The sequence below is a fragment of the Antechinus flavipes genome, chromosome 2, assembly GCF_016432865.1.
Source record: "Antechinus flavipes isolate AdamAnt ecotype Samford, QLD, Australia chromosome 2, AdamAnt_v2, whole genome shotgun sequence".
Classification (NCBI taxonomy): domain Eukaryota; kingdom Metazoa; phylum Chordata; class Mammalia; order Dasyuromorphia; family Dasyuridae; genus Antechinus; species Antechinus flavipes.
Genome location: NC_067399.1, coordinates 353,161,440 through 353,186,557, shown reverse-complemented (window position 1 = coordinate 353,186,557; position 25,118 = coordinate 353,161,440). Strand labels below are relative to the sequence as shown.

Genomic DNA, 25,118 nt, shown 5'->3' with positions numbered 1-25,118 from the left:
AAAGAGCTCATATAAGCAAGAAGCTTTTAGGGCCAGAGAGCACTCTGGGACAGACACAGAACACTCTGGGAGAGCCAGAAGCCCTCTCTCAGAGGCAAGACAGATTCATTTCCAACTTTCACCTTGGTGCTGGCTGGAGACATTCGGAGTTGAGCTAGAAGAGTTATATCCATTTTTATTATAGAATTGACAAAGATCCTCTCCTACTAATTTCCACTTGTCTAGATCCAATTCTTTTTCCAGAGAGAAACAAGGACATATGTGCTTTATGTTCATGAGCGCTCAGCTAGGGCCGATACCGCAGCAGCAGTAGCAGCCGCCCCAGGACAAGTCTGTGTTCGCCCAGTTCAAGCCCGTGCTGGGAGCCTGGAACACAGCCTGGGAAGCAGCGCTCTTCCCTGGGGAGGAGATGAAGCACCTGCACCACCATGCCCACCATCCCCAGCAGCTGCAGCAGCAGCAGCCGCCATCCCCACAACAGCAGCAGGAGCCTCAGCTTGGGAGCACCAGGCTCTTGGCTGACGAACTGGTCCAGGTGTGATGTGAAATTGAGAGGTATCTGACACCTCAGCTTCCACCAGTTACTATCATCCTGAACATAAGAAGTACAGGAGAGAAAGTACCTCAGTTGTAGACCAGTTCTTCACGGACAGTGAAGGGTTAGGGTTACCTTACAGTATCAACAGGAATGTCTTCATCCCTGACATCACCTGAGAACTGGCTTGTACAAAACTCAGAGACCATGAGTAACCCAGACTGCAACTCCAGATGTGAACAACATTTTCATCAAGCAAGAACTTCCACCGCCAGATCTTCACCTTTCTGTCACTCCCTAGCAGGGCCAGTTGTACCAACTTTTGAGTTCACCGGATTTAGACATGCCCAGTTCTACAAACCAGATGGTACTAATGGACACACTTAATGTCTCCATGCCAGCAGCCATGGCAGGCCTTACACTCCCCTCAGCTTTTCCACAGACTGCAATAAAGCAATTCCAGGGTATGCCCCCCTGCACATACACAATGCCAAATCAGTTTCTTCCACAACAGGCCACTTACTTTCCCCCCCTTGACCACCAAGTTCAGAGCCTGAAAGTGCAGATAGACAAGCAGAGATGTTGCAGAATTTAACATTCCCTCCTTCTTATGCTGCTACAATTGCTTCTAAACTGGCAGTTCACAATCCAAATATACCAGCCACCCTGCCAATTAATTCACAGAACATCCAAACAGTCAGATTAACAGTGTATGAGCAAATTTCTAAGGCTGCAATAAAAGCATGGAGTTCTCTCCCTGGACAGAAAGATAGAAGTAAAGCTTTCACAAAAATAGAACAAGGTCCCAATGAACCTTTTGCAGATTTGTGGGATGTTTGCAAACAGCTGTAATAAGAACCATTGGAGATAATGCTGCCACAGAAATCATGACCAGACATCTGGCTAAGGAAAATGCCAATGAAGTTTGCAAAAGAATTATATGGGGACTAGACAAAAATGCTCCTTTAGAGGAGATCATAAGGCGCTGTGCCACAGTGGGCACAAATGCTTATTATACCCAGACTATGATGAATATGGGAAAACAGGATTCCTCTTGGCAAGGGACTTCTAGAGAAACTCATCAATGTTTTCAGTATGGAAAAGTTGGACATTTAAGAGTCATTGTAGATATGGAGATAGAATGAGAGGACAGAGTGAGAGAATAAAACCCAAAACCAAAATGCAACCGAGGCTTTCGCTGGGCCTCTGAATGTAGATTGACCCAGAGAAATGAGAGGCAGGGTCCCCCTCCAAGGTATCAATCAAAAGACAGATGGGGCATGATAGCAGCTGAGGTTACACCCATTGAGTCTTTAGAAATTCAGGACTCTGCTGTCATCAACCAACAGAAAAACTATCAGGATTACAGTTGGGGAGAATACAGGCCTTTTAAGCCAATAGGGCAGTGTCCAGTGCAAATAGTTCCAATGTAATTACCAGATGATGAGGAGAAATCCAAAAAGTAGTAAATAGAAGGGACCAGATAGGTTAACTGCTTGGGGAAGAGGGTTTGCTTGTATCTCTACAGGTAGAGAAGGAATCAGATGGGTGCCAACGAGCTGTATTTGCCTTGTCCATCAGAGAGAAACAGAAAAAGAGAAAAACTTCAAAACAAAGTAGAAGATTTAAGAAACATCTGACACTGAAAGAACATGGCTGACAAAGAGACTGTTAAAAGAACTTTAAAATCTTCAGCTTTCAGTTCTTGAAAACCAGCAGGAATCATTGGATTCCTTGAGATGAAAAATTGTTGATGAGACTATTGCAATACTTCAGAGCTTACAGGAATTATTGGATTCCTGGCACATGAACTAATGGACAATGGATTCCTTTTTGGACTATTTTTAGGACTTATGGAAATGTATAAATTCTCATGTTGATTCATGTTATTTGTTACATTACTACTAGCCTGTGTTATATTGCTGTGTGCTTATGTATTTTATGTAATTATGTGTAATGTCTCCCATATTGATGGATTTATGTACACTGCTTCAAGTGAGCCCCTTCAGAAACCCACTAATCTGATTTGATTTCCTATTTCCTTTGGTGTTTTCATCTCCCTTCCTGAGATGTCAGGGAGGGTGTGATCACTTTCTTTTTATGGTGTTTTCACTCCTTTTTTGAACAGTCAGGGAAGGAGTGATCACCTTCTTTTTGGGGGGTTCTCACCAGCTTGAAAAGTCAGGGAGGTCATGACCACCTTATGTTCTAAAACAAAAGAAAGCGGGAGATGTTGGAATTCTTACAAAGTGTAAAGTCATTAGAGTTGATGGAGACAAAAATTACCTAATTTAGCATGGTTCAGTATGATTGATCTGATCTTACAAGAAGATGTCATGGGCCAGAAGAAACAAGGTACTAAGAAACAATGCTTGTGTTCATAACTTTAGAGAGCTCATATAAGCAAGAAGCTCTTAGGGTCAGAGAGCATTCTGGGACAGACATAGAGCACTCTGGGACAGACACAGAGCACTCTGGGAGAGCCAGAAGCCCTCTCTCAGAGGCAAGACAGATTCATTTCCAACTTTCACCTTGGTGCTGGCTGGAGACATTCAGAGTTGAGCTAGAGAAGTCAGATCCATTCCATCTTCCACCTTTGTGCTGACTGGAGGCTGAAGAAAGCAGAGGCAGAAGCAAAGGACAAAGCTGCAAGAGTTCTTAGAACCAAGGAGAGAAAAAGGCTTTTAAGAAAACTAACCAGGCTATATTGAAGGACACAATAAAAGATTTGAACTTTTATCACCTGACTGCATTTGGATGATTATTACTTTTAACTGAAACTAAGGCTACTTCCAGAAAACCTCCCCGAGAAACCTGCTCCAGAGAGAACTATTATATAAAAGAAGAACACCACCACAAGTATGTATTGCTAACACCTCTAGGCTCCAGAGAAATAACCAATGGGAAGCCCTGAGGCTTTTTGGATTTGAAGTAACCTCAGTCCAAACTACAGAAACTTTTCCAGATATTTGGGGGAAGTGGGTGGTCTGAATCTGGGAAGATTGAGGGAACCTTGGCTGATAAGGGGTGCAAGTTCAGTTGTGCTGCAGAGACTCTGTCCTGGATGAGAAGGAACCAAAATCCCTAGTGAGTACAGAAGCAGTGAAGCAGGGATGCTGCTGGCTGTGAGCATTTGTAGGAGGGTGGAACTTTTGGTTTGGTTCCAGGTCAGAAAAGAGAGCTGAATTGAAGCTAGAGGCACCATCTCCCAAACCCAGGATTAGAGGTCCTTACACTAATAGTTCTCATTAAAAAATAATGGATTGGCAAAGAAAAAATCCAATTATGAAAACTCATGATGGGAACAGAAAAATTGAGGTTCATCTTCAGAGTAGGACAGTAAAATAAAATAAAATGCTTCTTCTACTCCAAAAAGTAACATTAAAATGGTTACCTGTGTTGTGCCACAGTTCTCTTTTATTGTCCTGCCTCAGTTTCCCTAATTGCCTCAATTTCCCTAGTTGTTCTGCTTCAGTTTCCCTAATTGTTCTGCCTCAGTTTCCTTGAATTATTCTGCCTCAATCCCCTTGGTTTGAGCCACACCCCTCCCCCCCCCCTTTTTTGCTCATTAGAACTGAGATAATTAGGGCTGTGGAGAGTTGACATACCAGAAGATAAAACTCCAGATGTTCTACCTCAGATACCTAATTCGTATCTCTAAGTTTCAGACTTCTTATCTCTAGTTGGACACCTCCTTAATTCCCAGTTTGTAAGAATTTATGGTCCTACCCCCCAACCTATCAGAACTGGATTGATGGTCCCTGCCTGAAAATTTCTGCTCACCAGAGTTTGGACTCCATCCCTTCTTCCCCTTCTTCCCCAGCACAATTTCTCCCTCTTAGAAATACAAATAAAAGGAAAAACTAAAAGAAAAAATAAGAACCATCCAAGAAAAAAAAATTATTAAAAAAAAAAGTTAACCAACTAGGAAAGGAGGTACAGATTCTTGAAGAAGAAAATAATTCTTTGAAAATTGGAATTGCCAAAGGAAAGCCAATGAAGCTATGAGAGACTAAGAAATAACAAAATAATCTAAAAAATGAAAAAAAATGAAAAAACAATTCAAATATGCTGGAGCTCCAATTAGAATTGTATAGAATTGTATACCAGTAGCCATAATAAAAGACCACAGATCCTGGAATAATATAATACAGGCCATAGGCCTAGACATGACAATGTTTTGTTCTGATTTTTTTTTTTCTGTCTTTTTCTATTCTGCTTTTTTCTTATTTTTGTATTTGGTTCAATAAAAAAAATAAAGAAAAAATGAAGAAAGGACTGTTGTGCCACAGTTCTCTTTTAATGTCCTGACCCAGTTTCCCTAATTGTCCTATTTAATTACTCTGTCTCAGGTTATAACCATTCTCTCTTAATGTTTGATAGAATAAAAGTCTTATATCTTAGACCTTAGGCTATACTTATTCCCTCTTAATGTTTAATGGAATAAAGGTCTTTATCCATTTTAGACATCATTAGCATATCAGGAGCCTCTCCAGTACCTCCCTCCATCCTAGGTCCCTGCCTCCATTATGTCATTCTCATCCTAGGTTCCTCCCCCCATTATGTCATCCCCATCCAGGTACCTCCCCCATTATGTCAACGGTCTTGTAACCTTATAAAAGAATCTTTATTGGACATTCAGGGTTGGATTCTTTGAGATGATAGTCTCATTCAGCTCTGGGACCAAACATGGATCCATTTGGCCCTAGTAAATCTCTCCTTTTAAATAAATTATTAAATTGTTCTCTACTCTTGCTCAGTTTCTCTGGCATTACAGGACAAAAAAAAAAAAAAAAGTATGATTTGATCTGCATTCAGACTCCATCAATTCTTTCTATGAGAATGTATATAGCATTTTTCATCATGAATCCTTCACAGGTGATCATTTTACAATATTGCTGTTACCATGCACAATGTTTTCCTGGTTCTGTTCATTTCACTTTGTATCAGTTTATATAAGAACCTTACATAATAATATAAAAAATGATCAAAGAAAATTGTCCTGAAAAGGAAAAATAAAATAGAAAAAATCCAATGATCACCCAACAAAGAGATCCTGCAAACAAAACAAATAGGAATATCATTGTTAAATTTTAAAACCTCCCAATTAAAGAGAAAATTTTACAAAAAACAAACAAAAAAACAAACAAAATAAATTTCAAATATGCTGGGGTTACAAATAGAATTGTATAGGATTTATCAGCAGCTATAATAAAAGGCTGTAGGTCCTGAAAATATTATATCCAACAAAATTCAGTATCATATTGAACAACAACAACAAAAAAGGACATTCAGTGAACTCTCAGATTTTCACTGTCTGTGGTACCTTTAAACAAAAAGTGTCCTTGCTTATCTTTTTAAATTAAGTACATTTTTGCTTTTGCTTTGTCTGAGATCATGGCTGCTACCCCTGTTTCATTTATCTATTCATTCATTCATTCATTTATTTATTTATATGTCAGTTTCTAATATCATACATTCTGTTCTAACTTCTTATTTTTACTCTCTGTATATCTCTGTTTCAAGTATGTTTCTAATAAATAGCATAATTGTTGGAATTTGGTTTCTCTGCTATCTGCACAGAAATATCTGAAGAAACAACTTCTTATTTGTTGAAATAGACAAAGAAAACAATTCCTTAAAAATAAAATAGGTGAAATGGGGAAAAAAATCCACTGAACAAAACAACTCCTTTAAAAGTACATTTGGCTAAATGCAAAAGGAGGTAAAAAAAGCTAACTGAAGAAAATAATTCACTAAAAATTAGAATTGGAAAAATGGAAGTGAATGTCTCAACAAGATATCAAGACTCAGTCAAATAAAACGAAAAGAATTTTTTTTTTAAAAGAAGAAAATGTAGAATACGTCATTGGAAAATAAAGAGCCTAAACATTTTTCAAGAAATTATAAAGCAAAACTACTCTGATATCTTAGAACCACAGGGTAAAACAGTCCTTGAAAAAAATCTATTGATCATCTCTTCAAAGAGACCCAGAAATATAAAGTCCAAGGAATATTGCAGCTAAATTCCAGAATTATCAGATCAAGGAGAACATACTGCAAGTAGCCAGAAAAAAAATAAATCAAATTTTAAAAACCACAATCAGGATTAGGCAGGACCTAGCAGTTTCTGTATTAAAAGATTGGAGGGCATGGAATATGATATTCTGGAAGGAAAAGAAGCTTGGACTACAATCAAGAATCAACTATTCCACAAAATTAAGCATTATCTTTCAGAGAAAAAGATGGATATTCAATGAAATAGGGGACTTTCGATCATTTCTGGTGAAAAGAGCAGAGCTAAAAAGAAGGTGTTCTACAAATACAAAACTCAAAAGAAGCATAAAAAAGGTAAATGGAAAAAATTATGTTTTTAAAGGTTAAAATGTTAATATCCCTATATGGAAAGATGATAGATGTAACTCTTGAGAACTATATCTTTATCAAGTAAGTCAGAAGGGTATGTATACTTAGAGGGTTTTGTGACTTTAATGTGGTGATATAAAAAAGAAATTAAGAGTGGAAAAAGGATTGTTCTGGGGGAACAGAAAAGGGGATGCAAAATAGGGTAAATTGCATCACATGAAGAAGCACAAAAACCTATTTCAATTGAGGGGGCAAAAGATATGGAGATGAGCATTGTTTGAACCTTAATCTCATTGAATTTGGCTCAAAGAGGGAATAATATACATGGTTTGGTTTATAAATTTGTCTCAGCCTATAGTGAAGTAAGAAGGGAAAGAAAAAAGGGAGAGGCTAATACATGGGAGGACAGAAGTAGGAAAAGGAATGAGAAAGAAGGGCTGGAAAAGTGGAGGGCAGATTGAGGGAGGTGGTGATCAGAAGCAAAAAGTTGATGAGGAGGGGGAAATGAGAGAAAAATGTAACCTGGGGAAAATAGGATGGCAGGAAATACAATTAGTAATTTTAACTGTGGGTGTAAATAGGATGAAATCTCCCATAAAATGGAAGAAGATGACAGAGTGAATTAAAAGCCAGAATTCTATAATATGTTGTTTACAAGAAACACTGTTGAAGCAGAAAGATAAGATAAAAAGCTGGGATAGAATATTGTACTTTAGCTGAAGTTAAAAAAAAAAAAAAAAGCAGGAGTAATGATCCTGATTTCATTAAAAAAAAAAAAAGCGCAAAAATAGGTGTATTTAAAAGAGATAACAAAGGGGGTAGCTAGGTGGGACAGTGGTTAGAGCACCAGCCCTTAAGTCAGGAGGACCTGAGTTCAAATCTGGCCTCAGATACTTAACACTTCCTAGCTGTGTGACGCTGGGCAAGTCACTTAACCCCAATTGCCTCAAAAAAAAAAAAAAAAAAAAAAAAAAAAGAGAGAAATAATTGGAAACCACATCTATTAATTCCCACATCTTAATTAATTTCCACATCTAATAATTTACTCTATTAATTAATCACATCTATTAATGAAGTAATATCAATATTAAACATATATATCCACCAACTGGTATAGCATTCAAATTCTTAAGAGGAGAAAGTGAGTTGCAAAAAGAAATAAACAGAAAAACTATACTACTAAGGGATCCCAACCTCCCTCCATCAAAGCTAGAAAACTCAAACTACAAATTAAACTAGAAAGAAGTTAAGGAGGTGAATAAAATTTTAGAAAAGTTAGGTATAATAGACGTTTGGAGAAAATTGAATGTAGATAGAAAGGAATACATATTTTTCTGGATGGTACAGGTACCTACACAAAAATTGACAATGTATTAGTGTGTAAACTTCACAGTCAAATGAAGAAAGACAGAAATAGTAAATACATCCTTTTCAGATCATGATGCAATTAAAAATTACATGTAATAAATGGCCATGGAAGAAACAGACCAAAAATTCACAGGAAACTAACTAAGATAATCCTAAAGAAAGAGCAGGTGAAAAAACAAACCATAGAAACAATCAATAGTCTCATCCAAGAGAATGGCAGTATTATAAGACAATATTACCAAAGCTTATGGGATGCAGTCAAAATAGTTCTTAGGGGAAATTTTATATCTCTAGATGCTTAGTTGAATAAAATAAAGAGATTATCAATGAATTGGGATGCAACTAAAAAAGCTAGAAAAAAACAACAAATTAACTCACCTCCCCAATTAAACATTAAATTAGAAATCCTAAAAATCAAAGCAGAGATTATTAAAATTGAAAGAAAACTATAGAACTAATTAAAAAAAAAAACACTAAGAGTTGATTTTATGGAAAAAACCAGCAAAATTGAAAAACTTTTGGTTAATTTGATTAGAAAGAGGAAAAAAGAAAAATTACCAGAATCAAAAATGAAAAGGATGAATTTACCACCAATGAAGAGGAAATTGAAGCAATAATTAGGAGTGATTTTGCTTAATTGTAAGCCAATAAATCTGATAAACTAAGTGAAATGGATGAATATTTACAAAAATATACATTGCCCAGACTAACAGATGATTAAATAAAAGTACTTGAATGATTCCATTTTAGAAAAAGAAATTGAACAAGCCATTAATGATCTCCCTAAGAAAAAATTTCCAGGGCCAGATGGATTTGCAAGTGAATTCTATCAAACATTTAAAGAACAGTTAATTTCAATGTTATTAAAACTATTTGGAAAAATAAGGGAAAGAGTCCTATTCACATTCTTTTTTATGATATAATAAATTTATATGATTTTATAGATAAAGTGCTGATACTTAAATCTGTAATGGCCAAAAAAGAGAAAAAAAAATTATAGTCCAATTTCTCTAATGGATATTGGCAAAAATCTTAAATAAAATATTAATGAAGACATTGCAGCAACTTATCATCAGCATCATGCTGATCATGTGACCAAGTGACATTTGTTCCAGGAATGCAGGACTCATTCAGTACCAGGAAAACTTATCAGCATAATTGATTATATCAATAACCAAGCTAACAAAAATTATATGATTGGGCACATTCAGTTATCAGGAAAACTATCAGCATTATTGACCTTGTCAATAGCCAAGCTAGCAGAAATTATATAATTATCTCAGTAGATGCATAAAAAGTATGACAAAATACAGTGCCCATTCCTATTAAAAACACGAGAGAACATAGGAATAAATGGAATTTTCTTTAAAATGATAAGTGGCATCTATCTAAAACCACAGGTAAGCATTACATTTAATGGAGATAAACCAGAAGCATTCAAAATAAGAGCAGGGTAAAATAAAGTTGCCCATTATCACCATTATTATTCAAAACTGTATTAGAGATTTTAGCTTTAGAAATAAATGAAATTGAAGGAATTAGAGTAGATGATGAGGAAACAAAACTAACACCCTTTGCAGAGAATGCTAGAGAATCAACTAAAAAACTATAAGAAAAAATGAACATGTTACCAACAAAGCCTAGTGAAAGAAACAGAAAGATTAATCCCATTTACTATATAGATAATATAAATTATTTGGAAGTCTACTTACCAGGAGAAAGCCAGGAATTATACAAACCCAATTACAACACACTTTTTACACAAATAAAATTAGATCTGAACAATGAATATTAAGTGCTCATGGTAAGTTTAAGCTAATATAATAAAAATGACAATTCTATCTATATTAATCTTCTTAATTCAGTGCCATACCAATCAAATTGCCAAAAATTATAAAGCTAGCAAAAATAACAAAATTCATCTGGAAAAACAAAAGGTCAAGAATTTCATGAGAATTAATTCTAAAAAATGCAAAGGAAGGTGGCCTAGCAGTACCAGACCTAAAACTATTTTATAAAATGGTGGTCATCAAAACCATTTGGTACTAGCTAAAAAATAAGAGTAGTGGATCAGAGGAATAGGTTGGGTTCACAAGATAATGACTATAGTCATATAATGTTTGATAAACCCAAAGATTCTAGCTTCTGGGATAAAAATTTACTATTTGACAAATATTTCTGGGAAAACTGGAAAACACCATGACAGAAACTAGGCATTATCCAATATCTTACACCCTATATCAAGATGAGGTCAAAAATGGGTTCATGATTTAGATGTAAAGGGTGATATTTTATAAGCAAATTAGGAAAGCAAGAGAGGGGTTATATCTCAGATCTGTGAAGAAGGGAGGAATTTATGGCCAAAGAAGCATGGAAAACATAAAATACAAAATGGAAAATTTTCACATATTAAATTTAAAAGATTTACACAACAAAACAAACACAGTCATGATTAGAAGAAAAGCAGAAAACTGGGGGGGAGGGGGAGAAACTTTTACAGCCAGTGTTTCTGATAAAGGTCTCATTTCTAAAATATATAGGAGAATTGACTCAAATTTATAAGAAAACAAGTTGTTCCCCAATTGATAAATGGTCAAAAGAACAATTTTCAGATGAAGAAATTAAAGTCATTTGTAGTCATGAAAAAATGCTCTAAACCACTTGATTAGAGAAATTCAAATTAAGAAAACTCAAGTTATCACTTCCTCTCAGATTAGTTAAGATGACAGGAAAAGATCATGATAAATGTTGGGTGGGGATGGGAGAAAACTGGGACACTAACCCATTGTTGTTGGTGGAGTTATGAAATGATCCAACCAGTCTAGAGAGCTATTTAGAACTATGTCCAAAGGGCTATCAAACTGTACATATCCTTTTTATTCTCTCCCCCTTCCCTACACTCCAACCTCTTATTTCTTTCTGAATTTAGTATATATATATATATATATATATATATATATATATTTATATTTATTATTCCCCCTTTCACCCGTTCTGAATGAGCAGTTTTAAAATTACCAGACCTCCTGCAGTAAGGTTCTGGTTAGCTTTCTGGAGGTTTTGGGACCAGCCTTCCTTTCAGCAGAGTAATCAACATGAGAATAGTCAGGGATAAAGTCCAAAAGTCTTTATTGTCTCCTTCACAGTCTGTCTCCTTCACCTGCGGCTTGGCTAGCTTTCTGGAGGTCCTCTGAAATGGGTCTTGGTTTCAGTGGAGGAGCCACCATGACGATCTCTGTCTTGAAGTCTGTCTCTGGCTAAGTTTGTCCCCAGCTTATATACTCTATTACAATTACATTATTACAGTATACTGAGTATAAACCAATCATTATATCACTAGGGAACCATTATTTGTTGTAAGATTAAATCAATTATACTGAACTAGAGTACTCATATGCTAAACTAGATAACCATTGTCTTATCAATTCCACTGAGTTAACACCTTGTTGTAGGATTAAATTAATCATACTGAGCCTTAAGTATTTTTCTCCAAAGCTTCTGCCCTTTACGTCCTCCCTCATCAAATTCCTCTGTGTCAGTTCTTCCTCTTGCACTTCATTTGTATAAGATAATTTTTATATTTTCCTATACAATGTTGTTTTTTAGAATCACATCATACTCATTTCTATCCCCAATCTTTCTTCTGAACTACTCAATTATTAAGGACAATCTTAGATATACAGTATACATTTCCATGTATAAAAAGTAAACAGTTTGTTTTTATTGAGTTCTTTATAATTGGCATTTTATATTTATCTTATAATTCTCTTGGATCTTATATATCAAAATTTTTATTAAGTTCAGGTCTTTTTGCAACAGAACCCTGAAAAGTCTGGCAATTCATTGAATATGCTTTTTATTGTTGGAATCTTTACAAAGTGCTAATTTAGCATGGTACTTAGCAAATCCTCTAGCTCACTAATGTAGTTAAGTATTCATTGGAGTTCACAGGTTTGGGAGATTTCAGGGTTTAGTATGAGATATCTGAATTCACACCTTCCTTGAAGATCTTAAGGCCAGAGAGCACTCTGGGAGGAAACCCATAATCCCATTCTCTCAGAGGAGATCATCACATATAAAGAGGCTCTTAGCTTTGGGATCCTGTAAAGAGAGTTACTTAGGAACATTGCGAGGGATCAGAGAGGAGCACTCTGGGAGGAAGCCCAGAAGCCCTCTCTCCAAGGTAAGATAGATTCATTGCATTTTCCACTTTTGCGCTGGCTGGAGGCTGAAGGGAGCAGAGGCAAAGGACTAGCTGCAAGAGCTCTTGGAACCAATCAGAAAGATAGGCCACTAAGAAAAACTAACCGGGCTATTTTGAAGGAGAAAATAAACATTTGCATTTTATCAGATGGCTGCATTTTGGGTGATTATTACTCTTAACCAAAACTAAGGCTGCCTCTAGAAAACCTCCCCAAGAAACCTGCTCCCAGAGAGAACCTTCATATTATATTTAAAAGAAGAAAAACACCACATTTTATTATTATTGTTCAGCTTAACTTTGCTCAGCATATTATTTTTGGCCACAACCCCAACTTATTTTGCTTTTTGATATATAGTGTTCTACAATCTGCAGTCTTTTAGGTAGGTCTGGTGTGGTTCTAATTGTGGCTTTGCTATATTTTGAATTATTTTTTTCTTATTGTTCATAAGGTTTTCTACTTGAAATTTGGTTTTGGAATTTGGTTATAATATTCTTGGAGATTTTCCTTGTAGGATCTCTTTCTGATGGCAATTGGTAGGTTTTTACTAGTTGTATTTTGCCTTTTTGTTCTAACATCTCAAGACAACTTAATTCTGATATCAAGGTTCATTTCCTCCCTCTCCCCAACATCTCTTCTCTTCCAATGTAAAAGATTTTTCTTATTTTTTTTTTTGGGGGGGGGGGCTGAGGCAATTGGGGTAAAGTGATTTGCCCAAGATCACACAACTAGGAAGTGTTAAGTGTCTAAGACCAGATTTGAACTCAGGTCCTTCTGACTTCAGGACTGGTGCTCTATTCATTGTGCTATCTAGCTGCCCCTCTTGCCTCTTTTATGGCAGATTATTTATATCCTTTTCCCTTTTTCCAGTACATTCTTTTAAGTATTAATCATTTATATTCAACTCACAGCTATGCCTTCTGTCTCTATATACTCCTTGTGCTATAATAATGAGAAAGTTATACTGAAACATCATCCTCCCATGTAGGAATGTAAATAGATAAACCTTATTAGGTCCCTTATGATATCAGGATAATATTCAGATTACCTCCTTATGCTTCTCTTGAGTTCTGTTTTTGAAAATCAAGTTTTCTATTCATCTTTGGCCTTTTCATCATTAATGCTTGAAAAATCCTTTATTTCACTTAATTTTCACCTTTCCCCTGAAGAATTATACCCATTTTTGTGGGGTAGGAGTGAAACATCATATTTCAAACCCTCTAGTCCTTTAATGTAGAAGTTGCTCAATTTTGTTCCATTCTGAATGTGGTTCCACTACACTTGAATTGATTGTTTCTGGATGCTTGCAATATTTTCTCCTTGACCTAGGAGTTCCAGATTTTGGGAGTTTTTATGTGGATTCTTTCGATTTCTATGTTACCCTCTGGTTGTAGAATATCAGGACAGTTTACCTTGATAATTTCTTGAAAGAAGATGTCCAGATATTATTGTTCAGTAAGAAACGACTAACAGGATGATTTCAGAAAAGCCTGGAGAGACTTATATGAACTGATGCTAAGTGAAATGAGCAGGATCAAGAGACCATTATATACTTCAACAACAATACTATATGATGATCAATTCTGATGGACCTGGCCATCTTCAGCAATGAGATGAACCAAATCAGTTCTATTGGAGCAGTAATGAACTGAACCAGCTACACCCAGTGAAAGAACTCTGAGAGATGACTAAGAACCATTACATTGAATTCCCAATCCCTATATTTTTGCCCACCTGAATTTTTTATTTCCTTCACAGGCTAACTTACAATATTTCAGAGTCTGATTCTTTTTATACAGCAAAATAATGGTTTGGACATGTATATTTATTTTGCATTTAATTTATCCTCTAATATATTTAACATGTATTGGTCAGAGGAGGGGGTAGGGGGAAGGAGGGGAAAAATTGGAACAAAAGGTTTGGCAATTGTCAATGCTGTAAAATTACCCATGCATATAACTTGTAAATAAAAAGCTATTAAAAATAAATACATAAATAAATAAAAAAGAAAGTTCAGCTACCAAAGAAAGAAAGAAAGACGACTGTCCAAGCTCTTTTCTTGATCATGACTTTCAGGTAGCTCAATAATTTTAAAATAATCTCTCCTGGATCGACTTTCTACCTATTTTTCCCATGAGATATTTCACATTGTTTTCTATTTTTTCATTCTTTTGCTTTTGCTTTATTGTATTTTGATTTCTCATAAAATCATTAGCTTTCACTTGCTCAATTCTAATTTTTAAGGAATTATTTTTCTCAAGTGAGTACCTTCTTTCCCATTTGGCCAATTTTGCTTTTTAAGACATTTTTCTCTTCATTAGATTTTTTATGTCCTTTTGAATCATTTCCAATTTTCCTCCTAATTTTTCCTTTATCTCTCTTACTTGATTTTCAAAATCTCTTTTGAGCTCTCCCATAGCCTGAAGTCAATTCTTATTTTTCTTGGAGACTTTGACTTTGTCATCTTTTTCTAAGTGTGCATTTTGATCTTTCTTATTATCATAGTAACTTTCTATGGTAAGAAACTTTTTCTCATTTGCTTTATTAAAATAGGGCTCTTGTTTCCAGGGTGGAGGATGCACTGTCCTAAGCATCAGGGATTTTGTGCAGCTATTTTCAGAGATCCTTCTAAGAACCTGACCACAAGTAGTCTTTTTTGCTCTGGAGATGTTAGGTGTGTGCCCTCTTTCCTGTAACTATAAGATCTAGTGTGCTAAAAGCAACAGAATACTTCCTTACTGGTAATAAAGAGACCTCCTGGGAGCTGAGACCTTTGGAAGTTGCCACATCCACAATTACCCACATTCAGCTTTAATTCTTTTTTTTTTTAAATTTAATAATAACTTTATATTGACAGAATCCATGCCAGGGTAATTTTTTTTTTTTTTTACAACATTATCCCTTGCACTTGCTTCTGTTCTGATTTTTCCCCTCCTTCTACCCCCTCCCCTAGATGGCAAGCAGTCCTATATATGTTAGATATGTTGTAGTATATCCTAGATACAATATATGTTTGCAGAATCAAACAGTTCTCTTGTTGCACAGGGAGAATTGGATTCAAAAGGTAAAAATAACCCGGAAGAAAAACAAAAATGCAAATAGTTCACATTCGTTTCCCAGTGTTCTTTCTTTGGGTGTAGCTGCTTCTGTCCATCATTTATCAATTGAAACTCAGTTAGGTCTCTTTGTCAAAGAAATTCACTTCCATCAGAATACATCCTCATACAATATCGTTGTCGAAGTGTATAATGATCTCCTGATTCTGCTCATTTCACTTAGCATCAGTTCATGTAAGCTTCTCCAAGCCTCTTTGTATTCACCCTGCTGGTCATTTCTTACAGAACAATAATATTCTATAATATTCATATACCACAATTTACCCAGCCATTCTCCAATTGATGGGCATCCATTCAATTTCCAGTTTCTAGCCACTACAAACAGGGCTGCCACAAACATTTTGGCACATACAGGTCCCCTTCTTTAGTATTTCTTTGGGGTATAAGCCCAGTAGTAGCACTTGAGCTTTAATTCTTAAAGAGTTCCCTCATTGTCTCTCTCATGAAAGACACAAAGTGTATAGGATTTTGCTGGCGTTCATCTTGGGACACTCACTCTTATAGAGACTTGATTGACACACTCCCATGACACATGCTCACCTTGTAGCTCCCAAATAAGTAACCACATAGGAGAGCAGAGGGCTACTACAGCTTCAGAGATTGTCAGAAAATACCTTCTCTCTCCTCTACCCTATCTCCTTGCCACTTTTCAGAAACAGGCAGGCATTGATTTAACTTAGCCACAAGGAGGAAAGTAGGGGCAAAGAAAGAAATGGGGTAAAGGGTTAGCATATCTGTCCCATGATGACTTAAAGAAAGGATAAATGAAACCCAGATGGGGCCAATTCTTCCCTCTCACAGCTGAGAATTGTAGGTTAGAGAATAACCCAATCTGGAGAGGCTGAGACAGCTTTGCAGTTCAGTGTCCAAGTTGCACAAACCAGAAAAGAAGGGAATACTTAAAACATAATAGGGAAACATAAAAAGTCTGATGATTTCTAAGAGGCTAAGCCTTCAGTAAAAATCTAGAGCACAAAGATTAATTTGTTGTTTATTCCTTTGCCAATCATCTATGATTCTTTATGACTGTTATTTGGGTTTTCTTGGTAAAGACAGTTAAATTTAGTTTATCATTTCCTTCTTCAGTAAATTTTACAGATGAAGAAACTGAGGCTATTAAAGTTAAGTGACTTAGTAGTTAAGCTACTAAGTATCTGAGGCCAGATATGAACTTTAGAAGTTGAGTCTTTCTGACTCTAGGCCTGGCACTCTATCCACTGCACCATCTAACTGCTCATGTAAATCAATAGAGTAAAACAAAAAAATCAGTAACAAGGATAAATACTAAATCTTCAAATCATAAAATGTTGGAATCCTTACAAAGTGTTAACTCATTAGAGTTGATAGAGACAATAATTATCTAATTTAGCATGGTTCAGTATGATTGATCTGATCCTATGAGGAGATGTTATGGGCCAGAACTTGAAACAAGGTACTAAGTGGAATCGAGGAGACAATGTTTAAATCTAGTTTAGAATTGATTTAATCCTACAACAAATAATGGTTTCCCAATGATATGATTGTTGTGTACTCAGGGAACAGCATATAAGCAAGAAGCTCTCAGGGCCAGAGAGCACTCTGGGAGATACAGAAGCCCACAAGCCCACTCTCGGAGGCAAGTCAGATTCATTCCATTTTTGTGCTGGCTGGAGGCTGAAGACAAGCAAGAGGCAAAGGATAAGCTGCAAGAGCTCTTGGAACCAAACAGAGACCTCTAAGAAAAACTAACCGGGCTATATTGGAGACAATAAAAGATCAGAACTTTTAGCACCTGGCTGCATTTGGGTGATTATTACTTATTAACTGAAACTAAGGCTGCCTCCAGAAAACCTCCCCGAGAAACCTGCTCCTAGAGAGAACCATTATATTTTAAAGAAGAAAAACACCACATTTTGGCACACTGGACGTGGGACTGACTGATAGGACCCTGAACTCAGTGGAAAAGCCTCTGATTCTGATCCAGTGGAAAAGTCTCCTCAACCCAGAAATTGGGATAAGCACAACAAAGAAATTTTGTTAAAAGAGTTAAAATAGAATTTCAGTTAAGATGGGACAGATATTTAGAAAAAAACCTTCTGTTTCTGTTCAAGGAAAATATTTAGAGAACATTGTCAAAGTTATGAAAAGTCAAGGTTTGATTATAATTTTGCAGCAGATCACTGAATTTTTAGAAACTATAAAGCACACATGTCCTTGTTTCTCTATGGAAAAAGAATTGAATCTAGAGGAGTGGAAATTAGTAGAAGAGGATCTTTGTCAATTCTATAATAAAAATGGACCTGATTCAATTTCCAAAGACATACTTAACATATATAATTTAATACAACTGGCTTTAGGAAATTTTATAAGTTTTAGAATAAGGAAAAAGAAGAAAGAGCAGGAGGGGGAGGTGCCAACTAAAGCAGGTGAAGAGGAGGAAGAATCAGATAAGAATGGAGTTAAGTACAATTTTGAGTGTGATACTTCACAGCAGGAGAAATTAGAACATTCTACGTCTCATGACCCTCCCCCCTCAATTAACCCTGCATGGGTGGAGGGAGAAGGAAGAGGGGGAGAGGCAGTAATGCAATCAGAACCACCTATGAAGAAGCCTGTGACAAGATTAGAAAGGGCATTAATTAAGGCACAAAATGAAAGAGAAGCTATATCTGATTTTATAAATGCATATCCTGTGATTGAAGAGCTTGACTCTTCAGGTCAAAAAGGGAGAAGATACACTCCTTTTAATTTGGAAAAAATTAAGGATCTGAAAAAGGGATGCACTCTTTATGGGGCTACATCATCTTATGTTAAGATGTTACTAAATAATTTGTCTTATGAAATCTTAATCCGTCATGATTGGAAATCCATAGCAAGAACATGTTTAGAACTGGGACAAAATTTGTTGTGGCTTTCAGAGTTTCATGAATTATGTAGGATTCAAACCTAGTGCAATAGGCAAACAGGAGCTAATGTACAAATAGCTTTTGACCAACTAGTTGGTGAAGGTCAGTATGGAAAGAACTCAGAACAGATTTATTATCCCATACCAGTGTATGAGCAAATTTCTAAGGCTGCAATAAAAGCTTCTAGTTCCCTCCCAGGACAAAAAGGTCGAGGGGAAGCTTAGAGCAAGGTCCCAATGAACCTTTTGTGGATTTTGTGGGATGTTTGCAAACAGCTGTAATAAGAACCATTGGAGACAATGCAACAACAGAAATAATGACCAGACATTTGGCTAAGGAAAATGATAATAGGTTTGCAAAAGAATTATATGGGGACTAGACAAAGATGCTCCTTTACAGGAGATCGTAAGGCACTGTGCCACAGTGGGCACAAATGCTTATTATACCCAAACTATAGATGAACATGGAAAGACAGGGTCCCTCTTGGCAAAGAAATTTTATAGAAATTTGTCGATGTTTTCAATGTGGAAAAGTTGGACATCTTAGAGCTCAGTGTAGATATGGAGATAGAGTGGGAAGACAGGGTGAGAAAAAACCCAAAACCCCATGTCCAAAATGTAAACAAAGCTTTCACTGGGTCTCTGAATGTAGACTGACACAGGGAAATGAGAGGCAGGGCCCAGCTCCAAATTATCAATCAAAAGACAGGTGGGGCATGATAGCAGCTGAGGTTACATCCAGAGTCTTTAGAAGTTCAGGACTCTGATGTGATCAACCAATAGAAAAGCAATCAGGATTATAGTTGGGGAGAATACAGGCTTTTTAACCCAACAGGGCAGTGTCCAGTGCAAACAGCTCCAATGTAATTGCCAGATCATGAGGAGAAATCCCAAAAGTGGTAAATAGAAGGGAATTAGATAGGTTAACTGCCTGGGAGAGAGGATTTGCTTGTGTTCCTACAGATAGAGAAGGAATCAGATGGGTGCCAACAAGCCATATTCACCTTGTCCATCAGAGAGAGATAGAGAAAAAAGCCTCAAAACAAGGGAGAAGATTTAAGAAACATCTGACACTGAAAAAGCATGGTTGACAATGAGATTGTTAAAATAACTTTAAAATCTTCAGGAATCATTGGATTCCCTAACACAAGATGAGACTCTTTCAGTTCTTGAAAACCAGTAGGAATCATGGGATTCCTTGAGATGAAAAATTGTTGATGAGACTATTGCAGTACTTCAAAGCTTGCAGGTATTATTGGATTCCTGGCACATGAACTGATGGACAATGGACTCCTTTGGGACTATTTCTAGGACTTATGGACATGTATAAATTCTCCTGTTGATTCATGTTATTTGTTATATTACTACTAGCCTGTGTTATATTGTTATGTGCTTCTGTAATTATGTGTACTACCTCTCATATTGATGGATTTTATGTATATGTTTCAAATGAGCCCCTTCAGAAACCCACTAATCTGATTTGATTTCCTATTTTCTTTGGGGTTTTCATCTCCCTTCCTGAGATGTCAGGGAAGGTGTGACCACCTTCTTTTTATAGTGTTTTCACTTCTTTTTTGAACAGTCAGGGAAGGTATAATCACCTTCTTTTTTGGGGTTCTCACTTCCTTGAGAAGTCAGGGAAGTTATGAACACCTTATGTTCTAAAACAAAAGAAAGCGGGAGAAGTTAGAATCCTTACAAACTGTTAACTCATTAGAATTGATTGAGACAATAATTATCTAATTTAGCATGGTTCAGTATGATTGACCTGATCCTACGAGGAGATGTTATGGGTCAGAACTTGAAACAAGGTATTAAGTGGAATCGAGGAGACAATGTTTAAATCTAGTTTAGAACTGATTTAATCCTACAACAAATAATGGTTTCCCAGTGATATAATGATTGGTGTGTACTCAGGAAACAGCATATAAGCAAGAAGCTCTCAGGGCCAGAGAGCTCTCTGGGAGATACAGAAGCCCACAAGTCCACTCTCGGAGGCAGAGTCAGATTCATTCCATCTTTAACCTTTGTGCTGGCTGGAGGCTGAAGAAAGCAGAGGCAAAGGACAAGCTGCAAGAGCTCTTGGAACTAAGCAGAGAGATAGGCCTCTAAGAAAGCTAATTGGGCCCAAGACTTGGAAGGAGAAAATAAACGTTTGGATTTTATCAACTGGCTGCATTTGAAGTGATTATTACTCTGAACTGAAACTAAGGCTGCCTCCAAAAACGTCCCCAAGAAACCTGCTCCCAGAGAGAATGATCATATATATTATACAAAAGAAGAGAATACCACAATAAAACTAATAAATATTATAAATGCAAATGAAACAATGTCTGATGGAATGCAGATTCTCATGAATTCCCAAGAGATCATGGAACAAAGAAAAAGATCCAAAAAAAATTAGAAACAAGAATAACTTATTTACAAAATATTTACTATGTGTCAGGAAATGTTTTTTTTTTTTTTTTTTGATCCTCACAACAAACTTGAGAGGTAAGTGTTCATATTATACCCATTTCATAGATGAGGAACCTGAGGTAGATAAAGGTTAAGAAATTTGTATAGAGTCACACAGTTAGTTAGCATATGAGGTCACATTTGAACTCAGGTCTTCATGACTCCAGGCCAAGCCTCTCTCCCCTGTGTCACATAGCTAGTCAACACTTGACTGCTAAATAATTTGAAAACTCAACATACAAAAAACTGATGCAGAATGAAGTTATAAGAACAATTTGTACAATAATAACATTGTAAAGACAAACAATTTTGAAAGACTTAGGTATGATGATAAATCATGTGCCCACCTTCCACTTAAGATGCAGAATAACATACTTATTTTCAGAAATTGGTAATTCAGGGATTTATTTTACTTGGTTGCATATTTTTATTTTAATTCATTTTTCTTATTTTTTTCTTCAAAAAGTTTAGGGAGAGAAAGGTGGGAGAAATTAGGGATTAGAGTTGTCATAGGAAGAAAACGGAAAAGAATAGAGTCAATAAAGCATTTTTAAAAAAGAATTGTAGTAATTATAGACAAGTAGAAGCACATATGCCCCAGAAGTACATACAAATAAAAAATATGAAAAATATAACAGGAAATTTTTAAAAAATAGACTAGAATATCACAATGTAAAAAACAGCATCAATTGACAGAATATATAAATTGTCTCCATGAAAAACCAAAACCCAAACTTGCTCTTCAAACTCTTAAGATGCTTAGTGGTCAAATTTTACATTTTAAATACTAATAAACTCTGAAAATGTTTAGGAAAAAGACATTTAACTAACTATAAAAGAAAAAAAATACAAAATAAAATAGTTCCACAGCAAAAAGAAATCACAAGGAGTGGAAGAGTAAAGTCTGATATAGCAAAGGTGTTCAACTTATTCCAAATCACATACTATACAAATTTGAGCTTAATAATGAAAAAAAAGGACATTTAACAAGAGAAATATTTGAAACACTCCTGCAACAATGACATTCTTGTTTTTCCTCCCATGTGATTTTTCATCTCCAGTCAATTGCATCATTTCACTATTTGTATCCCATGCTTAGAATGCTTTCCCTCTTCCTTGGCTTCCCTGGTTTTCTTTAAGATTCAGCTCACATCTTTACTTCTTTACAAGTTCTTTCCCTACAACCTCCATCTATGTCACCACACACACACACACCTAATTCTTTTCCTTAGATTATCTTCCAATTTATCCTGCATATATTTTGTTTGTACATAGTTTGCATCAGAATGTAATCTGAAAGGCAACACATATCTCTAGCATTTAGCATAGTATCTGGCACATAATAAATAATAAATGCTTGTTGATTCATTGATTGACAGGAACAAATTAGATTTATAAAATGTCATCAACAATAGGAATAAGTAGCTTAATAGGAGAATTAGAAATGTATTTTCAGTTTCAGCTTCTCAAAGGATGCAGAGAAAAAAAGAAAAGGAAAACGCTGATTGCTCTCCCAGATTTGCAGGGAGTGATCATTCAGTTCATTCAGGACCAAATATCTCTTTCAATTCATTTGTTCTGTTTTCTTGTCTGTTCACTAGACACTGGGAATGTGAAATATTTCTGTATTGTTTCTTTCTATCTACCTCATAATGCTGCTGTTGCTACTAGAGAGGGAAAGCATGACAGTTGCCCCTTCTCTTTTTTGCTCATTCTCTTTCTCTCTCTCAAGTGTGCCAATCTGGAACAATTCAAAAATATGCAATATTTCCTTAGCCAGGAAGATAAGCCCAAACTTTAAATCATGTAATTCTAATGGAGAAAACAGAATTTATCCCTGAGAGGACTGATTGCAACAGAATCAGACTCCTATTATTCTGTGAAATAATGATCAGAGAATAACATTTCAAAATACACTGTGAAAAAAACAACAACAAAATATCAAAGCAAAGTATAACTTTTAAGAAAGAGATGTGGTAAAAAAAAAAAAAGATAAATGTAAGAAATTTCAAGGACAGAAATGAGAGAAAATTTAGGAAGAATAATTGAGAAGTAGCAGGAAAGGAAGGAAGGAAAGGAGGGAAAGAGGAAGAATAATTAGTAATTTTAAGTATATCTCAAAACTAGAGCAAGGGTTGACAAATAGGAATTAGAGTAGGTGGAAAGAAAGGGAGCCTGTAGAGATGTCACATTAAAATAGTGTAAGTAAAACTTGTTATTGTTTATTCTTTGTTCTTGAAGGGGGCTAAACCATTGACTTAAGAGGAAGAGAATTTTTTAGATTGGAAAAAATACCAAGGAAAATAAAAGCTTAACTATCATTTCTTTAACTGTGAAGGGACTAGTTGACCTTGGGATACAATTTCAAGAAAGAAAAAAGGATTTATATGTGTATATATATATATATATATATAAAATGAAATAGCCCAGGCAATAAAATTCATGACAGCCATGGTGTTTTACAATTTAGAGAGCAGTTTATTCATCAGCCGGGACTGATCTCTGGATCGAGTTCCGTGCCGAATCCAAATAAAAGCTTATAAGCAATTCTTGTTCTGCCTTGCAGTTACATTGACTTGACTTCTTGCTTGAGAAGGGGTATGCTGGGGAGCTTACAGGATGTCTGACATTGTTAGGCAAGCATTCTGTTTGAACATAACACTTCCCTTAATTTAGTTTAAGCAACATTTTCCTATAAGCCTGAGGCCCCTTGACCCAGGAATGAGGGGGCCAGTCTTTTGTTCATTTTACTCCCTCCTTTTTATGTTCATAGTTGTGACTTATCTGAGGCCAATGGGGAATAAGTCATGAAAAATTTCAGGGTCTGTAAGAGGTGAAGCACTTAATTACGCAGGGAGCTATGAGGAGGAGGAGAAGGAACAAGAGGACTGGACCTGTGATTAGAGTGACTGATACCAGGATACTGAAGCGTTACAATTGGCCTCCCGGTCATCCAACCGCTTATGCAAGGAGGCAAGTGATTCTGTAATGACCCCCAACTGGCTTGACAACCTTCACTAGGGAGTCCACTGATTTTTCTAAATAGGTGATGAGACTAGAGTCTGTATCAACCTGAGAGTTAAGAAGGCAAATGTAGAGATCAGAGAGCTCCCAACATTTTATTAACTGGAGAGTTTGATTGACTGGACAGGACTATTCAAAGTATCGAGTGGTGAATATGAGTTAGACCAAGAACATTGAGAGTGGAAATAGCAATCTGGTTCTGACAGTGTGGTGGGAGACACTGGACAATCTGATAGGAGCCAGGAAATCTTACCTTGAGTCTCACATTAACAATTTATAATCTTAGAGCAAGTGGCCCTCATTCTTAATGAACCAGAGAGGGGGTTTGCAACTAAGGGGATTGAGGCAGAACAGTTAAGGAAACTGAGGCAGAACCAATTAGGGCAACTGAGTCAGGACAATTAAAGAGCACTGTGGCACAACATCCCACACTCTCTCTCTTCTGAATCCTATGTGAAGCAAATAAACCAAAATAAAACTAGAAAAGAAAAAAAATGCAAGGACAAGTCTCTCTGATAACCCCAGAGTTAACAGCAGTACAAAGGCTCCCTGTTGCAAGCATGTCAGGTCCTCTGCAGTTGGGGCACCATTTCAGCCAGATAATTCAGTTTGAGATGGACAATTCACTGTGAGTTAGGTGCTGTGCAGTCATGTGTGCACTTAACTCAGTCTCTGCTTACAGAGCAGCAGGACGCAAGGGCTCAAGGCCCATTCAGAGGGGCAACCCTCTCCATGGGAGAAGGGTGAGGCTTGGAGTAGCTTCACCTATCCCCACCCAGAGGAACAGATAGGGCTGCAGAAAGCATCAGATTGCAGAGCAGATTATGCACAGTTAAACCATCAAGACAGGCAAATCCCAAACTTTTAAATGCCTGATATCAAACTACAAGGTTCTTTGAGATTGCTGAAATATTAATTAATGAATGGGGTTATAGGACTGGAAAAACAGATCAGAGAGACTGCCAGTCCCAAGACAGGTGTCTGATTTCTGGTTGTTTAAAAAAATAATAATCCCAAGAACTGAGTCCGCCAGGGCAATTCTGACAGAATAAGGGGTTCCTATTCTTTCAGGTATTTTTAGAAAAATATACTACTTTCCCCAATGTTCTATCTTTTCCTCCCCCCTTTTTTTTCCCTCATGGAAAGGAATTATCAAATGATCATTC

The 25,118-nt window shown here is 36.3% G+C and overlaps 1 protein-coding gene and 1 pseudogene across 1 annotated transcript in view; one reads left to right on the top strand and one right to left on the bottom strand.

The window, feature by feature from the left end:
• The window catches only part of TTC6 (tetratricopeptide repeat domain 6), a 288,496-nt gene that overhangs the window by 164,045 nt on the left and 99,333 nt on the right, over positions 1-25,118 (bottom strand). The window lies entirely within an intron of this gene.
• Positions 275-23,461, top strand: LOC127552284 (Krueppel-like factor 5; annotated as a pseudogene).